Source organism: Marmota flaviventris, chromosome 1 (assembly GCF_047511675.1).
Source record: "Marmota flaviventris isolate mMarFla1 chromosome 1, mMarFla1.hap1, whole genome shotgun sequence".
NCBI lineage: Eukaryota > Metazoa > Chordata > Mammalia > Rodentia > Sciuridae > Marmota > Marmota flaviventris.
The window spans coordinates 30,863,085-30,882,181 of record NC_092498.1 but is presented as its reverse complement, the minus strand read 5'-3'; the positions used below and the strand labels follow the sequence as shown (position 1 = coordinate 30,882,181).

At 35.9% G+C, this 19,097-nt stretch overlaps 1 pseudogene; it reads right to left on the bottom strand.

The window, feature by feature from the left end:
- Window positions 1-5,568: 5,568 nt before the first annotated feature.
- LOC117794570 (prothymosin alpha-like) lies at window positions 5,569-5,901 on the bottom strand (annotated as a pseudogene).
- Between the last annotated feature and the right edge of the window lie 13,196 nt (window positions 5,902-19,097).

The window sequence follows — 19,097 nt, the reverse complement described above, 5'->3', positions numbered from 1 at the left end:
AACCTTTCCCAGGGTAAGCAGTAATAAAGTCTCTGCAATTACCATCCAATATTATTTAGTGGTTTCCAATTTGTGAGTCATGGAATCACAGAATCTTGGAATTGGAAGGGGTTGTCAAAGACATTTGGCTTGGCTTCCCTTCCCTCTAGAAGTAGTCCTGCCCTAATCTCCCTAACAAATGGTCACTCATATACCTGAATGCTTATAGGTAACATTCAAGGCTGTAAGTTATAAGGCCACTCCTCCTGCAAGGGACCTTTTACCTATATTATGACAAAGTGTATGTCCACATGCATGACACCAATTAGTCTTAAACTAAGGACTAACTTCCCTTTAGAAACAAAGTCTCTTCTCTATTGATAAGACAGTCCTTCAAATATCAACAGAAAGTAATCTGTCTTCACTTAGTTTTCCCCACACGAATCATTCATCATCAGAAAAAGTTTTATATCTTTTCCACTAGAACATTTGATGGTTTCCAGACTATTCACCTATTCCCTGTGCTCTACTTTCAACTGCATTCTTAAATTAATGCTCAGCATAGAACATAATGCTTACTCTGATCAGTTGAACCCAATGGCCATGTTGCTGAAAACATTAGACTGATTAGGTCACTAAGATTATTTTTAGTAGTCACTACATATCATCATCCTAAGTTGTCCCATATTCTTTCACATTAAGTCCATATATAGACCCAATTATCCCTTGTATTATATTTATACCTAAATCCATTGCTTTAAATATCACAAGGTGAATATACTCTTCATTAGTTATACAGATGAGAAATGCACACTTGGAGAGGTATATTGCTGGATCTTACAACTACTGAAAGGATTATCAAAGATTTCATTCCTGATCAAAACCTACACATTTTCTACATCATTCTGTTAGAATAGGTAGCTTAGACAGACATGAGCAATGGAGGTGGAGAAAGAAGATTCAGGTTCTGCCTGTTGGCTCCACCTATTAGCTTATAAATCCTTCAGGGACCTCCTCTTGCAGTCAGACAGCTCACTGTCAAGCTAGAGAAAATGGCCATGATGTATGCTGGAAACCTTTCAAAATGGGAAAATTGGAACAGATACACTAAGCCATGATGGGAAACTGTAATAACTGCCCCCAAATAGATAATAATTGAGGAAGGAAGTTCCCAGACCACATATAAAAACTTCTTACATGGGAGACCCCAGGTTGTAAGTCCACTGCACTTTGGGGATAGTTTCATTTCACTAAACATATTTTCCAAAACTTTGTCTCTTGACTGAAATCTTTCTCTGGGGGAGAAAAGAATCAGAGGGAAACTTCCATTCAGTAACATTTGTCTTTTGACCTTCATTCAACATGACTAAGCACTGCCTATATGCTAGACATTATTCTAGGTCCTCAGGAAAAAAGTGGTGATGAAGAAATATTCCTTATGGATATTATATTCTAGTGGGTAATATGCTTTAAAACATTTAACTTATGTGGAAATATGTCCAAGGACACAGGAGGGAAAAAAGAATATTCAAAATTAGAGTCAAAAGTTATTAGATTTTATACATTTAGTATGTATAGTTTACTATGTCATTTCAAACTGAATTTTATTTAAAGTTCAAGAGAATTCCTCTTCCAGCTAAGCAGCAGAAGGAGATGAAAGACTCCAGGGTAACAATAGAAAAGCCCCAAATTGATGAGTTTCAATTTCATTAAAGCTATTAAAAAGAAGAGGATGCTCTTAATGTTAATGAAATAAGCCCTTGAGAGGAAAAAACCATCACGAAATGAGCAAAGAACTACAGTCATTTCTACACCTGGGGAAACGTGATTAAGCCACTTACAAACAGTAGGAAGAGCAGATGTTCTAGAGACAAGGAGTAAACAATTCCTAGGGACAATGTGGAGTGGTAATGATGAATTCAACCCTGGAAGACCCCAAAGAGGGGAAAAAAAATGTTCCTCAACCTGTCAATCTTTTCTCATAGTAATTTTTGCCAAGTAGTTGTAGGAAATAGGGTAAAGAGGAGAAAACAATTGTTCACTCTCATGCAGTCTTACATTGTTTAGATTCCCAGGAGATACTGAAGTTGAATTTAGTTGTGAGCCAAAATTAACCCAAACTAACTTCATCTTACTCAAACTTAAATCATGACAAGATCAAAGGTATCAACCACATCAGAAATATGGGGATTTAAGGTTGCATCTAAAAACAAAGATATACATTTTTAGTCCTATTTGAAATTTGAAATTGAAAGAATTGAATTAAAGCTCAGATAAATACCTCATGCTAGGTATCAGAGGGCTGTGAAGAACAGTGGAATTTTCATAGAATTGCATTAAATTGACTATTGTGAATTCTGCTGCTATAAATAAGAGTATGCATGTATCACTATTGCGTGATAAAATCACGCACTCAAATTAATCACAAAGCATATTTCTCTGTGCTATCATGTGTAACATCAGCTTCACTTAAACTTTAGGATAAATATCAAGAAGTGATATAGCTGGGTCATATGGGGGCTTCATTCTCAGTCTCTGAGAATGAAGTGCTTTTGGTAATATGGCCATTTTGACATTAATTCTACCTATCCAAGAACATGGAAGATCTTTCCATCTTCCAAGGCTTTCTTATATTTTTTTTTCTTTAGGTTTCTCTATTATTCACTCTAGAGGTCTTTCACCTCCTTTTTTAGATTGTTTTCCAAGTTTTCATTTCTTTGTGAGGCTATTGTAAACAAAATAGTTTTCCCAATTTCTCTTTCAGCTGATTCATCATTGGTGCAGAGGAATTCAACTGATTCATGGGTGTTAATTTAATATTCTGCTACTTTGCTGAAATTTTTCATGAGTTCTAGAAGCTTTCTGGTGGAGTTTTTTGGGTCAACTAAACATAGAATCATGTCATCAGCAAATAGACATAGTTTGAGTGCTTCTTTTCCCATTCATATCCTTTTATTTTGTTTCTTTTTTTCTACTTGCTCTGGATAGGGTTTTGGGGACTATTTTGAACAGCAGTGATGAAAAAGGGCATCCCTGTCTTATTCCAGTTTTTACAGGGAATGCTTTCAAATTTTCTCATTTAGAATGATGTTGGCCTTGGGTTTTAGCCTATAGCTTTTACAATGTTAAGGTATGTTCCTACTATCCCTAGTTTTTCTAGTGTTTTGAGCATGAATCAATGCTGAATATTGTCAAATGCTTTTTCTGCATCTATTGAGATAATCATGTGATTTTTTTCCTTGTCTTTATGTCTATTGATGTGATGATTTATGTTTATTGATTTCCATACATTGAACGAATCTTGCTTCTCTGGAATGAACCCAACTTGATCATGGTCCACTATCTTTTAATGTTTGTATATGCAATGTACCAGTATTTTATTAACAATTTTTGAATCTATGTTCATCAGGGATATTGGTCTGAAGTTTTCTTGTCTTGAATGGAATCAGGGTGATACTAGCTTCATACAATGGGTTAGAAGGGTTTCCTCATTTTCTATTTCATGGAATAACTTGAGGAGGATCAGTGTAAGCTCTTCTTTGAAGGTCCATTAGAACTCAGCTCAGAATCCATCTGGTCCTGGGCTTTACATTGGTAGTAGGCTTTTGATGGTGTCTGTAATATCATTGCTTTAAACTGATCTGTTTAAAGTTACTATGTCTTCCTGATTCCATTTGGGTAGGTCATATATCTCTAGAAATTTGTTAATGTCTTCATCATTTTCTATTTTATTGGAGTATAGATTTTCAAATTAGTTTCTGACTATTGTCTGAGTTTCACTAGTCTCCATTGTAATATTTCCTTTGTCAGCATGAATTTTAGTAATTTGTGTTTTCTCTCTCTTTTTCTTTGTTAGCATGGCTCAGGGCTGGTTTTTCAATTTATTTATTTATTCAAGGAACAAACTTTTTGCTTTGATGATTTTTTTAAAATTTCTTTCTCTTTCAATTTCATTAATTTTGGCTCTGATTTTAATCATTTCCTGTTCTCTATTGCTTTGGGGTGTTGATTTGTTCTTCTTTTCTTAGGGTTTGATTTATAAAGTTATTTATTTGGTGACTCTCTATTCTTTTAATGAATGAGCTCAATGCAGTTAACTTTCCTCTTAGATCCTCCTTCATAGTGTCCCAGAGATTTTGATATGTTGTGTCACTAACCTCATTTACCTCTAAGTAAGTTTTTATTTCATCCCTGATTCTGTCTGCTATCCATTGGTTATTCTATAGCATATGATTTATTCTCCAGGTGTTAGGGTAGATTCTATTTTTAAATTTATCATTGATTCCTAATTTTATTTCATTATGATCTGATAAAATCCAAGGCATTATCTATTTTTGTTTGTGTTTCTGTATTTGCCACGATTTGCTTTGTGACTGAAAATATGGTCTAATTTAGAAAAGGTTCCATGTGCTGCTGAGAAGAAACATATTCAGCTATTGATGGATAAAATATTCTATATGTCTGTTAAGTCTAAATTATTAATCCTGTTTTGTAGCTCTATAACCTCTTCATTTTGTCTTTGTTTGGAAGATCTATTGAGTGATGATATTAAAGTCACCAAGCATAATTGGTTTCTGATCTATTTGATTCTTGAAATTGTGAAGGGTTTGTCTGATGTATGTAGATGCTCTATTGTTTGGGGCATAAATATTTAAAGTTGTTATGTCTTATTGATGTATAATTCCCTTAAGCAGTATGAAATGGCCTTCTTTGTCCCTTATAAATAACTTTGACTTGAAGTTTACTTTATCTGATATGAGGAGAGAAACACCTTCTTGTCTATGAGGTCCATGTGAATGATATTTTTTTTTCAATCCTTTTACCTTCATTCTGTGGATGTCTTTATCTATGAGGTAAGTCTCTTGGAGAGAGCATATTGTTGGGTCTGGGTTTTTTTGTTTTGTTTTGTTTTGTTTTTTTAGAACAACTCAGCAAAATAAAATTCCAGTTTATTGTTGGACAACATTGTTTCACCAACAGGCCAAAAAAATAAACATCAACTTCATAGACAAAATAAGAAAAAAAAAGAAGAAACCTTTTTTCTCTTTGGCCTTTTTCACTATCTCATACAAACCAACTACTTATAGTACAGCTAAAGTACATACACAGAAAAAGTTACTGGAATGCTAGGAATAAGATTGTTTTGTTGTTGTTGTTTTTGCTTTTTTTACAAGGTTTTTTTCCTCCTTTGAGATTATAATGAACATGGTCACACCACAAGTAAAGTCACAAGAAGGACAGAGAATGCTCCAAAGGCTGGTTTGGTCATCCAAGATCATTAAAAAATGGCTGACTCCTAACAATATGTATAAAAATATAAAATGTAAATAAAAAATGCAAACAAATTTTCCTTTTTAAAGTACTTTTAAGGAAAAAAAAGGTAGGGCCTTGGAAGTTTGGGTTCTTTTTTCCTCCTCTGTTGCAAATTCACGTTGTGGTTATGGTTGGGTGGTGAAGAGCGTGTGTCATCTGCGGGTGGCACTGCCTCTCTACTCTAAGGTGACCACATTTAGATTCTGAGACAGGAAGTGGCAAGTTAATAGATCATGGCAGCCTTTTTTTTCAGCTTAACTTTTCCTTTTTTGCTGTCTACTCATCTTCATCGGTTTTCTGCTTCTTGGTATCAACATCTTCATCCTCGTCATCTTCAGCTGCCCATTTGCCCATAGCTGCCTCAGCCTCCTCATCCTCATCTCCATCCTCCTGCTCACCATCACCTTCCTCCTCCTCTTCTTCCTCACCACCCTCTTCCTCTTCTGCATCTACCTAATTGTCAGCCTCCTGCTCTCCATTTTCCTCATTAGCATTCCCATTAGCAGGGTTGTCTCTTCCATTCTCTGCCTCCTCCACAACTTCCTTCTTCTCCTTTAAGTCCTTCCTGGTGATTTCAGAGCCTAGTGTCCACCGCTGCGCATCTGACATGGTGGGGCATGCCTGTAATCTGATGCAGTGGATTAAAAAGAAAACTAGAGTTCAGGGACTCTGGCGATAAAGCTGCCAGAATCTGTGGCAGCAGAGGAGGCGCAAGGTGGAGGTGGTTGCAGTGAGCGGGGAGCTGGACCCAGGAACAAGGTAAAAATGGCTTTTCAGAGCAGCCAGTCTGGGTCTTGTTGTTTAAGCCAACTTCTCAGTCTATGTCTTTGGATTTGTAACTTTAGGCCATTTACATTCAATATTATTATTGAGAAATAAATTTTACTACCTGTAATTTTGATTTCTTTCTGGCTTTTAGTTTGAAGTAGTTTCTCCTTTGATTCACTATTCTTCTAGTATAGGTCCTCTCTTTGCTGGTTTTCACTTTTATTTATTTTTTTTTTTGTTCTTCATGAGATATTTTATTGAGTATGTCTTGGAGTGCAGGCTTTCTAGTTCTGAATTTGTTTAACTTCTATTTATGATAGTAAGGTTTTTATTTCATCATCAATTTGAATGCTTAATTTTACTGTGTATTTAATTTTTCTGGTTGGTTCCATTTTCTTTCAGAGCTTGGTCCTCCTAGCTTTAAGAGTCTGGATTAAAAATCAGCTGAGGCGCAGATGGAAGGCAGTCCCCGCTTGTGGCCCAGTCAGCGCAGATGGAAGGTGGCACAGAATGCAGAGGCCTTGCTTGTGGGTCACCATACAGAGCTCTGAACACAGCACAAGAAATTGCAAAATAGAGCCTGGGAACCCGCCACAGACAGGTGGAGTTGAGCACCATGGAGATCTGGCAGCATAGAGACGCAGGCTTACAGATCCTTTAAGATTAACGCACGCCAGACTGCAACCCATGTTGCTGCAGGGCACCAGACCGAGGACCAAACTCGGGACATAGTGGACGAACAGCCTAGCCCCCCACAACTCACTGGACACCCAGGCACAGAATCAGGAGTACGCCATCTTGGAAAATCTATCATATCAGCTTTGGCAGATGTAGAATACAGGGAGATTGGCGTCTGAACAGGTATGTGAGTCCCAGCCCCCACCCCCAGCTGTGACAACTCAAAACCTTTCTCGCCAGCTCTCAGTGGGTGAGGAAATACAACAGAACAGGTTGCCAGTTTCCAACTCCCCCTCTCCACAGCTGTGATGACTTGGTGACTACCCAACACAGAGCGCTCAGTTGATCAGGAGCGCGGGCAGCCAGGGCACCTCAAGCCCAGAGTGAACCCAGGGCTGTGGAGAAGAGTCTCAGTAATTGGGGCCTGGTGGGCAGGAGAAGTGAGGGAAATAGAGACCAGGAGCAAACAAAGGGGACTGAGACTAGAGAGGCACCCGGGAGGGTAGGGAGAGCCTCCTCAGAGGATTGCTTTCCCCACCCTGAGGGCAGTGACTCAACCTGGAATGCACAATGCCACCTACTGGAAGAGAAGAAAATAGAATTTTAAGGGTGTGGGTTTTTTTCCTTCTTTCCTTTTTTTTTTTCTTTTTAGCTTTCTCTTCTCTCTTTGCCTCTCTTTTTTCATTCCTTTTTCTCTTCATCCCTCTTTTTTCTTCTTTTCTTTGTACTTTTCTTCCTCCCTCTCTTCCTCCCCCAACCTCCCAAGTGTTAGTATTTCTACAATGTGTAAATTACTAAATGCAAATAGGTGATCCTTTCTATGCTTCCTACTGTCCTCCCATGTACTTAGCCACTATAAAATACCTCCTGTCTATTCTTCTGTTAATAACCCCCTTCATTAGAGTTCTCTTCCAAAGTAGCTAAGATATATTAATCTCATACCCTCACATCTTTTCCCCTAAACATAAAGTCCTACACCTGACCCTCAGTTCTGTATATGCCACCAGAATCTGTATGCCTTTGATGAAGCTAATGAATATATTTTAAACTATAATTGAATCCAACATCTCTAGACATTGTCTCCTATCACAAAGGAGGGATCTCGGAACTATACAAGAGCAATACTAATTTATAGAAGAAAAATAATAACACAACAGTCACACAGAGCTGGAAAGAAACATGAGAAACATGAAAAAACAAAGAAAAAAAAGGACCACAAACAATGCAGGACAACTCAAAAATAGAGTAGATAATAGCTTCAGCAGAAAAAAAAATGTCAGATAAAGATTTCAAGATATACATGGTCAGATGATCTGGAGTCTTTAGGAGGACTTTAGACAGCAAATGCAGACAATGAAAGATCACTATGACCATGAATTACATAAACAAATCCAAGAAGCAAAAGATCAACTCTACAGGGAGATAGAGGTTATACAAAAAAACAAAAAGAAATCCTGGAAATGAAGGAAATAATAAACCAAATTAAAAACTCAAGTGATACCAGTACCATGCTGTGTTTGTTACTATTGCTCTGTAGTATAGTTTGAAGTCTGGTATCGCTATACCACCTGATTCACACTTCCTGCTTAGCATTGTTTTTGCTATTCTGGGTCGTTTATTTTTCCATATGAATTTCATGATTGCTTTCTCTATTTCTACAAGAAATGCCGTTGGGATTTTGATTGGCATTGCATTAAACCTATAGAGAACTTTTGGTAATATCGCCATTTTGATGATGTTAGTTCTGCCTATCCATGAACAGGGTATATTTTTCCATCTTCTAAGATCTTCTTCTATTTCTCTCTTTAGGGTCCTGTAGTTTTCATTGTATAAGTCTTTCACCTCTTTTGTTAGGTTGATTCCCAAGTATTTTATTTTTTTTGAAGATATTGTGAATGGAGTGGTTGTCCTCATTTCCATTTCAAAGGATTTGTCTCTGATATACAGGAATACTTTTGATTTATGCGTGTTGATTTTATATCCTGCCACTTTGCTGAATTCATTTATTAGCTCTAATAGTTTCTTTTGTAGACCAATGGTACAGAATAGAGGACACAGAAACCAATCCACAAAACTACAACTATCTTATATTTGATAAAGGGGCTAAAAGCTTGCAATGGAGGAAGGATAGCATCTTCAACAAATGGTGCTGGGAAAACTGGAAATCCATATGCAACAAAATGAAACTGAATCCCTTTCTCTCACCATGCACAAAAGTTAATTCAAAATGGATCAAGGAGCTTGATATCAAATCAGAGACACGCCGTCTGATAGAAGAAAAAGTTGGCTACGATCTACATACTGTGGGGTCGGGCTCCAAATTCCTCAATAGGACACCCATAGCACAAAAGTTAATAACTAGAATCAACAAATGGGACTTACTCAAACTAAAAAGTTTTTTCTCAGCAAAAGAAACAATAAGAGAGGTAAATAGAGAGCCTACATCCTGGGAACAAATCTTTACTCCTCACACTTCAGATAGAGCCCTAATATCCAGAGTATACAAAGAACTCAAAAAATTAGACAATAAGAGAACAAACAACCCAATCAACAAATGGGCCAAGGACCTGAACAGACACTTCTCAGAGGAGGACATACAATCAATCAACAAGTATATGAAAAAATGCTCACCATCTCTAGCAGTCAGAGAAATGCAAATCAAAACCACCCTAAGATACCATCTCACTCCAGTTAGATTGGCAGCCATTATGAAGTCAAACAACAACAAGTGCTGGCGAGGATGTGGGGAAAAGGGTACACTTGTACATTGCTGGTGGGACTGCAAATTGGTGCAGCCAATTTGGAAAGCAGTATGGAGATTTCTTGGAAAGCTGGGAATGGAGCCACCATTTGACCCAGCTATTCCCCTTCTCAGTCTATTCCCTAAAGACCTAAAAAGAGCATGCTACAGGGACACTGCTACATCGATGTTCATAGCAGCACAATTCACAATAGCAAGACTGTGGAACCAACCTAGATGCCCTTCAATAGACGAATGGATTAAAAAAAATGTGGCATTTATACACAATGGAGTATTACTCTGCATTAAAAAATGACAAAATCATAGAATTTACAGGGAAATGGATGGCATTAGAGCAGATTATGCTAAGTGAAGCTAGCCAATCCCTAAAAAACAAATGCCAAATGTCTTCTTTGATATAAGGAGAGTAACTAAGAACAGAGTAGGGTCGAAGAGCATGAGAAGAAGATTAACATTAAACAGGGATGAGAGGTGGGAGGGAAAGGGAGAGAGAAGGGAAATTGCATGGAAATGGAAGGAGACCCTCAGAGTTATACAAAAATACATACAAGAGGAAGTGAGGGGAAAGGGAAAAATAATACAAGGGGGACAAATGAATGTCAGTAGAGGGGGCAGAGAGAGAAGAGGGGAGGGGAGGGGAAGGGAGGGGGGATAGTAGAGGATAGGAAAGGCAGCAGAACACAACAGACACTAGTATGGCAATATGTAAATCAATGGATGTGTAACTGATGTGATTGTGCAATCTGTATATGGGGTAAAAATGGGAGCTCATAACCCACTTGAATCAAAGTGTGAAATATGATATATCAAGAACTGTGTAATGTTTTGAACAGCCAACAATAAAAAATTTAAAAAAAAAACTCAAGTGAGAGTATCACCAGAAGAGGAGAACACTTAGAGGTCAGAACATCAGACAACGAAGACAAAGTATATCATCCCAAAAATTTGTAGACAGTTCAGAAAGGCTGATAAGAAACCACGAGCAGAACCTGCAAGAAATATGGGATAACATAAAGAGACCAAATCTAAGAGTTATTGGGATAGAGGAAGGTATAGAGGTCCAAACCAAAGGAATGAGCAGCCTCTTCAATGAAATAATTTTAGAAATTATTTAGAATGACATGACAATCCAAATCCTAGAAGCCTATAGGACGTTGAATGTACAAAACCACAAGAGACCCACACAAAGACACATTATACTGAAAATGCCCAACATACAGAACAAGGATAGAATTTTATTTTATTTTATTTTTATTAGTTGTTCAAAACATTACAAAGCTTTTGACATATCATATTTCATACATTTGATTCAAACGGATTATGAACTCCCATTTTTACCCCGTATACATATTGCAGATTCATATCAGTTACACATCCACTTTTTTACATACTGCCATACTAGTGTATGTTGTATTCTGCTGCCTTTCCTATCTTCTACTATGCCCCTTCCCCTCCCCTCCCATCCCCTCCCATCTTCTCTCTCTACCCCATCTACTGTAATTCATTTCTCTCTCTTGTTTTTTCCCCCTTTCCCCTCACTTCCTCTTATATGTAATTTTGTATAACAATGAGGGTCTCCTTCCATTTCCATGCAATTTCCCTTGTCTCTCTCTTTCCCTCCCCCTTCTCGTCCCTGTTTAATGGTGATCTTCTTCTCATGCTCTTCCTCCCTATTCTGTTCTTAGTTGCTCTCCTTATATCAAAGATGACATTTGGCAATTGTTTTTTAGGGATTGGCTAGCTTCACTTAGCATAATCTGCTCTAGTGCCATCCATTTCCCTGCAAATTTCATGATTTTGTCATTTTTTAGTGCAGAGTAATACTCCATTGTGTATAAATGCCACATTTTTTTTATCCATTCATCTATTGAAGGGCATCTGGGTTGGTTCCACAGTCTAGCTATTGTGAATTGTGCTGCTATGAACATCATTGCAGCAGTATCCCTATAATACGCTCTTTTAAGTTCTTTAGGGAATAGTCCAAGAAGGGGAATAGCTGGGTCAAATGGTGGTTCCATTCCCAGCTTTCCAAGAAATCTCCATACTGCTTTCCAAATTGGCCGCACCAATTTGCAGTCCCACAAGGATAGAATTTTAAAAGCCCAAGAGAAAGGAAGCAGATTACATTTAGGAGTAAACCAATTAGGTTAATGGTGGATTTTTCAACACAGACTCTGAAAGCTAGAAGATCCAGGAACAACGTATTTCAAACACTGAAAGATAATGGGTTCCAATCAAGAATCTTGTATCCAGCAAAATTAAGCTTCAGGTTTGAAAATGAAATAAAAACCTTCCATGATAAACAAAAGTTAAAAGAATTTGAAGTTAGAAAACTGGCACTTCAAAGCATCATTGGCAAAACATTACATAAAGAGGAAATGAAAAATAACAGTGAAAATGAACAGTGGGAGGTAGTACAGTAAAGGAAAAACTAATCAAAGAGGAAAAACAAATCAAGTTAAATAACAAAAATAAACAAACATGGTTGGAAGTACAAACCATGTCTCAATAGTAACCCTAAATGTTAATGGCTTAAAGTCACCAATCAAAAGACATAGGCTAACAGACTGGATTTTTTTAAAAAAAGATCCAACAATGTGCTGCCTACAGGACACTCATATGATAAGAAAAGACATACACAGACTGAAGGTGAAAGGTTGGGAAAAATCATACCACTCACATGGACTTAGGAAGCAAGAAGGGGTGTCCATACTCATATCAAATAAAATAGACTTCAAGCCAAAGTTAATCAAAAGGGATAAAGAAGGACACTACATACTGTTAAAGGGAACCATTCACCAACAAGACATAAAAATCATTAATATATATGCCCCAAACAATGGTGCAGCTATGTTCATCAATCAAACTCTTCTCAAGTTCATTGGACAAATAGACCACAACACAATAATCATGGGTGATTTTAACACACCTCTCTCACCACTGGACAGATCTTCCAAACAAAAGTTGAATAAAGAAACTATAGAACTCAATAACATAATTAATAACTTAGACTAATTGACATATATACAATATATCAATCAACATCAAGAAGATATACTTTTTATCAGCAGCACATGGATCCTTCTCAAAAATAGACCATATATTATGCCCAAGGGCAACTCTTAGCAAATACAAAGGAGTAGAGATATTACCATGCATTTTATCCAATCATAATGGAATGAAACTGGAAATCAATGATAAAATAAGGAAGAAAAATTCCTACATCACAGGGAGACTGAAAAATATGATACTTGAATGAACAATGAGTTACAGAAGACATCAAGGAGGAAATTAAAAAATTCTTAGAGGTAAATGAAAACACAGACACAACATACCGAAATCTCATACTATGAAAGCAGTACTAAGAGGAAAATTCATTGCATGGAGTTCATTCCTTAAAAGAAGAAAAAGCCAACAAATAAATGACCTCACCCTACATCTTAAAGCCCTAGAAAAAGAAGAAGAAATCAACAGCAAATGCAGAAGTCAAGAAATAATTAAAATCAGAGCTGAAATCAATGAAATTGAAACAAAGAAACAATTGAAAAATTGACAAAACTAAAGTTGTTTCTTTGAAAAAAAAATAAGATGGACAGACCCATGCTAACGAAGAGAAGAGGAGAGAGAACCCAAATTACTAGCATACGGGATGAAAAATGCAATATCACAACAGACACTACAGAAATACAGAAAATAGTTAGAAATTATTTTGAAACCATATACTCCAATAAGATAGAAGATAGTGAAGGCATCGATAAATTCCTTAAGTCATATGATCTGCCCAGATTGAGTCAGGATGATATACACAACCTAAACAGACCAATATCAAGTGAGGAAATAGAAGAAGCCATCAAAAGATTACCAACCAAGAAAAGCCCAGGACCAGATGGATAAACAGCCGAGTTTTATAAGACCTTTAAAAAAGAACTAATTCCAATACTACAATCTATTTCAGGAAATAGAAAAAGAGGGAGTACTTACAAATTCATTCTACGAGGCCAATATCACCCTGACTCCAAAACCAGACAAAGACACTTCAAAGAAAGAAAACTTCAGGCCAATATTCTAATGAATATAGATGCAAAAATCCTCAATAAAACCCTGGCAAATCGGATACAAAAACATATCAAAAAGATCATGCCCATGATCAAGTGGGATTCATCCCCGGGATGCAAGATTGCTTCAACATACGGAAATCAATAAATGTAATTCATCACATTAATAGACTTAAACATAAGAACCACATGATCATCTTGATAGATGCAGAAAAAGCATTTGATAAAATACAGCACCACTTTATGTTCAAAACACTAGAAAAACTAGGGATAACAGGAACTTACCTCAACATTGTAAAAGCTATCTATGCTAAGCTTCAGGCCAGCATCATTCTAAACGGAGAAAAACTAAAGGCATTCCCTCTAAAATCTGGAACAAGACAGGGATGCCCTCTCTCACCACTTCTATTCAACATAGTTCTTAGCAAATAAAAAGGAGTAGAGATATTACCATGCATTTTATCCAATCATAATGGAATGAAATTGGAAATCAATGATAAAATAAAGAAGGTGAAAGGTTGGGAAAAATCATACCACTCACATGGACCTCGGAAGCAAGCAGGGGTGTCCATACTCATATCAAACAAAATAGACTTCAAGCCAAAGTTAATCAAAATGGATAAAGAAGGACACTGGACAGAGCAATTAGACAGATGAAAGAAATTAAAGGAATATCTATAGGAAAAGAAGAACTTAAACAAGCACTATTTGCTGATGATATGATTCTATACCTAGAAGACCCAAAAAACTCTACCAAGAAACTTCTAGAACTAGTAAATGAATTCAGCAAAGTGGCAGGATATAAAATCAACACCCATAAATCAAAGGCATTTCTGTATACCGGTGACAAATCCTCTGAAAAGGAAATGAGGAAAACTACTCCATTCACAATATCCTCAAAAAAATAAAATACTTGGGACTCAACCTAACAAAAGAGGTGAAAGATCTATGCAATAAAACTATAAACCCTAAAGAGAGAAATAGAAGAAGAAATTAGAAGATGGAAAGACCTACCTTGCTCATCGATAGACAGAATTAATATTATTAAAATGACCATACTACCAAAAGCACTATACAGATTCAATGCAATTCTGATCAAAATCCCAATGGCATTCCTCACAGAAATAGAAAAGCAATTATGAAATTTATCTGGAAAAATAAGAGACCCAGAATAGCTAAAGCAATTCTAAGTAGGAAGAGTGAAACAGGTGGCATCGCTATACCAGATCTTAAATTATACTACAGAGCAATAGTAACAAAAACAGCATGGTACTGACACGAAAACAGGCTGGTAGACCAATGGTACAGGATAGAGGACACAGAGACTAACCCACAAAACTACAACTACCTTATATTAGACAAAGATGCTAAAAGCATGCTCTGGAGAAAGGATAGCATCTTCAACAAATGATGTTGGGAAAACTGGAAATCCATATGCAACAAAATGAAATTGAATCCCTATCTCTCACCATGCACAAAAGTGAACTCAAAATGGATCAAGGATCTAAGGATTAAACCAGAGACTCTGCATCTAATAGAAGAAAAAGTAGGTCCTAATCTCCATCATGTGGGGCTAGGCCCCAATTTCCTTAATAAGACACCTATAGCACAAGAATTAAAACCAAGAATCAACAAATGGGATGAATTCAAACTAAAAAACTAAAAAGTTTTTTCTCAGCAAGAGAAATAATATGTGAGGTGAATAAGGAGCCTACATTCTGGGAACAAATTTTTACCTCTCACACATCAGATAGAGCTCTAATCTCTAGGGTATACAAAGAACTCAAAAAGCTAAATGCAAAAAAAATAAATAAATAAATAACCCAATCAACAAATGGGACAAGCACCTAAACAGATACTTCTCAGAAGAGGATATAGAATCAATCAAAAATATATGAAAAAATGCTCATCATCCCTAACAATCAGAGAAATGCATATTAAAACTACTCTAAGATACCATCTCACTCCAGTAAGAATGGCAGCCATGATGAAGACAAACAACAACAAGTGCTGGTGAGGATGCGGGTTAAAAGGTACACTCATACACTACTGGTGGGACTGCAAATTGGTGCAGGCAATTTGGAAAGCAGTATGGAGATTCCTTGGAAAGCTGGGAATGGAACCACCATTTGACCCAGCCATTCCTCATCTCGGACTATCCCCAAAAGACCTCAAAACAGCATACTACAGGGACACAGCCACATCAATTTTTATAGCAGCACAATTCACAATAGCTAGACTGTGGAGCAAACCTAAATGCCCTTCAATGAAAGAATGAATAAAAAAAATGTGGCATATATGCACAATGGAATATTACTCAGCACTAAAAAATAATAAGATCTTGGCATTTGCAGGGAAATGGATGGTATTAGAGCAGATTATGCTAAGTGAAGTGAGCCAATCCCCCCCCAATAAAACAATGCCAAATGTCTTCTCTGATATAAGTGGGGTGACTCAAAATGGGGAAGAGTGAAGAACATGGGAAGAAGATTACATCTACATAAGAAAGACGGGTGAGAGGGAAAGGGAGGGAGAATGGGAATTGCATGGATGGTGGAAGAAGACCCTCATTGTTATACAAAATATATGTATGAAGATATGAGAAAAAAAAGAATAGTGCTACTTTAGGTAGAGAGAAGTGATGGGAGGGGAGGAGATGGGTTGGGGAGATAGGAAGGATAGTAGAATGAAACAGACATTATTACTACGTGTGTATATATGTGAATGCATGACCAATGTGATTCTGCAACCTCTATACTCAGAAAAATGAGATATTTTATCCCATGTGATTCAAATGTATGATATGTCAAGGTCATTGTACTGTCTTGTGTAACTAATTAAAACAAATTTTAAAAAATCAGCTGAGAACACAATTGGTTCCCCTATAAATGTGCCTTCTTGTTTTTTTTTCTGGCTGCCTTCAAAATTATTTCCTTATTCTGTATATTAGGCATTTTCATAATAAGGTGACTTGGTTTTGGTCTGTTGCCATTTTGTATATTTGGAGTTCTGTATGCCCCCTGTATTTGGTTTTCCATTTCATTGTTTGGGAAATTTTCAGATATTATTTAATTGAAAAGTTTGTGGATTCCTTTGGTTTTTATGTCTGAGCCTGCATTTATCCTGATTAATCTTAATTTTTTTCTTTTAATGTTACTTCATATTTCTTGGAAGTTCTGCTGATGATCTCTTAACATCTTTTCTCCATGGTCTAATTTATTTTCAAAATTATATATTTTGTCTTCATTGCCTGAAATTCTATCATCCAAGTGGTCTGGTCTGCTGGAGATGCTTTCCAATGCATTTTTAATTTGTTATGTTGATATTTTCATTAAGAAATTCTCCTTATCCTGAGCTTTTCTTTGTTGGTAGACTTTTGATGACATTTTCTATTTACTGTAAATTGATCTGTTTAAATCATGTATGACCTCCTCATTCAGTTTGGGTAGGTCATGTGTCTTTAGAAATCTGTCAATGTTTTCAATTTTATTGGAATATAAATTTTCAAAATAGTTTCTAATTATCTTCTGTATTTTCTGTATTTCAGACATGTCCATTGTGATATTTCCTTCTTTATCTTGTATTTTATTAATTTTAGTTTTCTCTATTTTTCTCTTTATTATCATGGCCAAGAGTTTATATATTTTATTTATTTTTTCAAAGAACCAACATTTGTTTAGTCAAATTTTGAATTGTTTCTTTTGTTTCAATGTCATTGACTTCAGCTCTGATTTTAATTATTTCCTGTCTTTTAGGGTGTTGATTTGTTCTTCTGTTGAGATGTAGTGTTAGGTTATTTATTTATTGACTTTTTATTCTTTAAATGAAAGTACTCAATACAATAAACTTTCTTCTTAGTACTGCCTTCATAGTGTCCCACAGATTTTGATATGTTGTATCAGTGTTCTCATTTACCTCAAAGAATTTTTTATTTCATTCTTGATTTCTTCTACTATCCATTCATCATTCAATAGTAGATTATTTAGTCTCCATTTGTTACAGTAGCTTGTATTTTTTATTTTATCATTGATTTCTAGTTTCATTCCATGGTGGTCTGATAGAATGCAGGTTATTATCTCTGTTTTTATATTTACTAGGAGTTGCTTGTGGCATAAGATATGGTCTATTTTAGAGAAGGAGCCACGTGCTGCTGAGAAGAATGTATATTTGCTCATTGATGGATGAAATACACTATATATGTCTGTTAAGTCTAAATTATTGATTATATTATTTAGTTCTATAGTTTCCTTATTTAGTTTCTGTTTGGAAGATCTGTCCAGTAGTGAGAGAGGTGTGTTAAAGTCACCCAGTATTATTGTATTGTGGTCTATTTGACTCTTGAAATTGAGAAGGGTTTGTTTGATGCACATAGATGCTTCATTGTTTGGGACATAAATATTTATAATTGTTATGACCTGCTTATATATATTTCCCTTGAGAAGTATGAAATGTCCTTCTTTGTCTCTTCTAATTAACTTTGGTTTAAAGTCTACTTTATCTGAAATGAGAATGGAAACCCCCGCTTGTTTATACAATCCATATGAGTGATAAGGTTTTTCCAATCCTTTCACCTTCAGCCTGTGGATCTCTTTGCCCATGAGGTGAGTCTCTTGAAGACACCATATTGTTGAGTCTTGCTTTTTAATCCAATCTGCCAATCTATATCTTTTGATTGATGAGTTTAAGCCATCAACATTCAAGGTTATTATTGAGATATGATTTGTATTCCCTGTCATTTATTTCTGGTTTTTTGATTTAAAAGATAGTGCACCATGATCAATGGGATGCATATAGAAATCAATAAACATAATTCATCATATTAATATATTTAAAAGCAAGAATCTTATGATCATCTCAATAGATGCAGAAAAAGCATTTGAAAAAAATACAGCACACCTTCATATTCAAAACTCTAGAAAAATTAGGGCTAGTAGGAACCTACCTAAACATTGTAAAAGCTATACATACTAAACCCAAGGCCAGCATCATTCTAAATGGAGAAAAATTGAAAGCATTCTCTCTTAAAACTGGAAGAAGACAAGGATGTTATCTTTTAACACTTCTATTCAAGATCATCCTTGAAATTCTAGCCAGAGCAATTATAAAAAAGAAAGAAATTAAAGAAATCCAAATAGGTAAAGAAGAACTCAAACTATCACTATTTGCTGATAACATGATTCTATATCTAGAAGATAAAAAAAAAATCCACCAGAAAACTTCTAGAACTAATAAATGAATTCAGAAAAGTAGCAGGATATAAAATCAACATCCATAAATCAAACACATTCCTATACATCAGCAATGAATCCACTGAAAGAGAAATTAGGAAAACTACTTCATTCACAATAGCCTCAAAAAATAAAATAAAATAAAATACCTGGAAATAAATTTAACCAAAGTGGTGAAAGACTTCTAAAATGAAAACTACTGAACACTAAGGAAAGAAATTGAAGAAAACCTCACAAGATGGGAAGATCTCCCAGGCTTCTGGATTGGCAGAATTAATATTGTCACAATGGCCACACTACCAAAAACATTATACA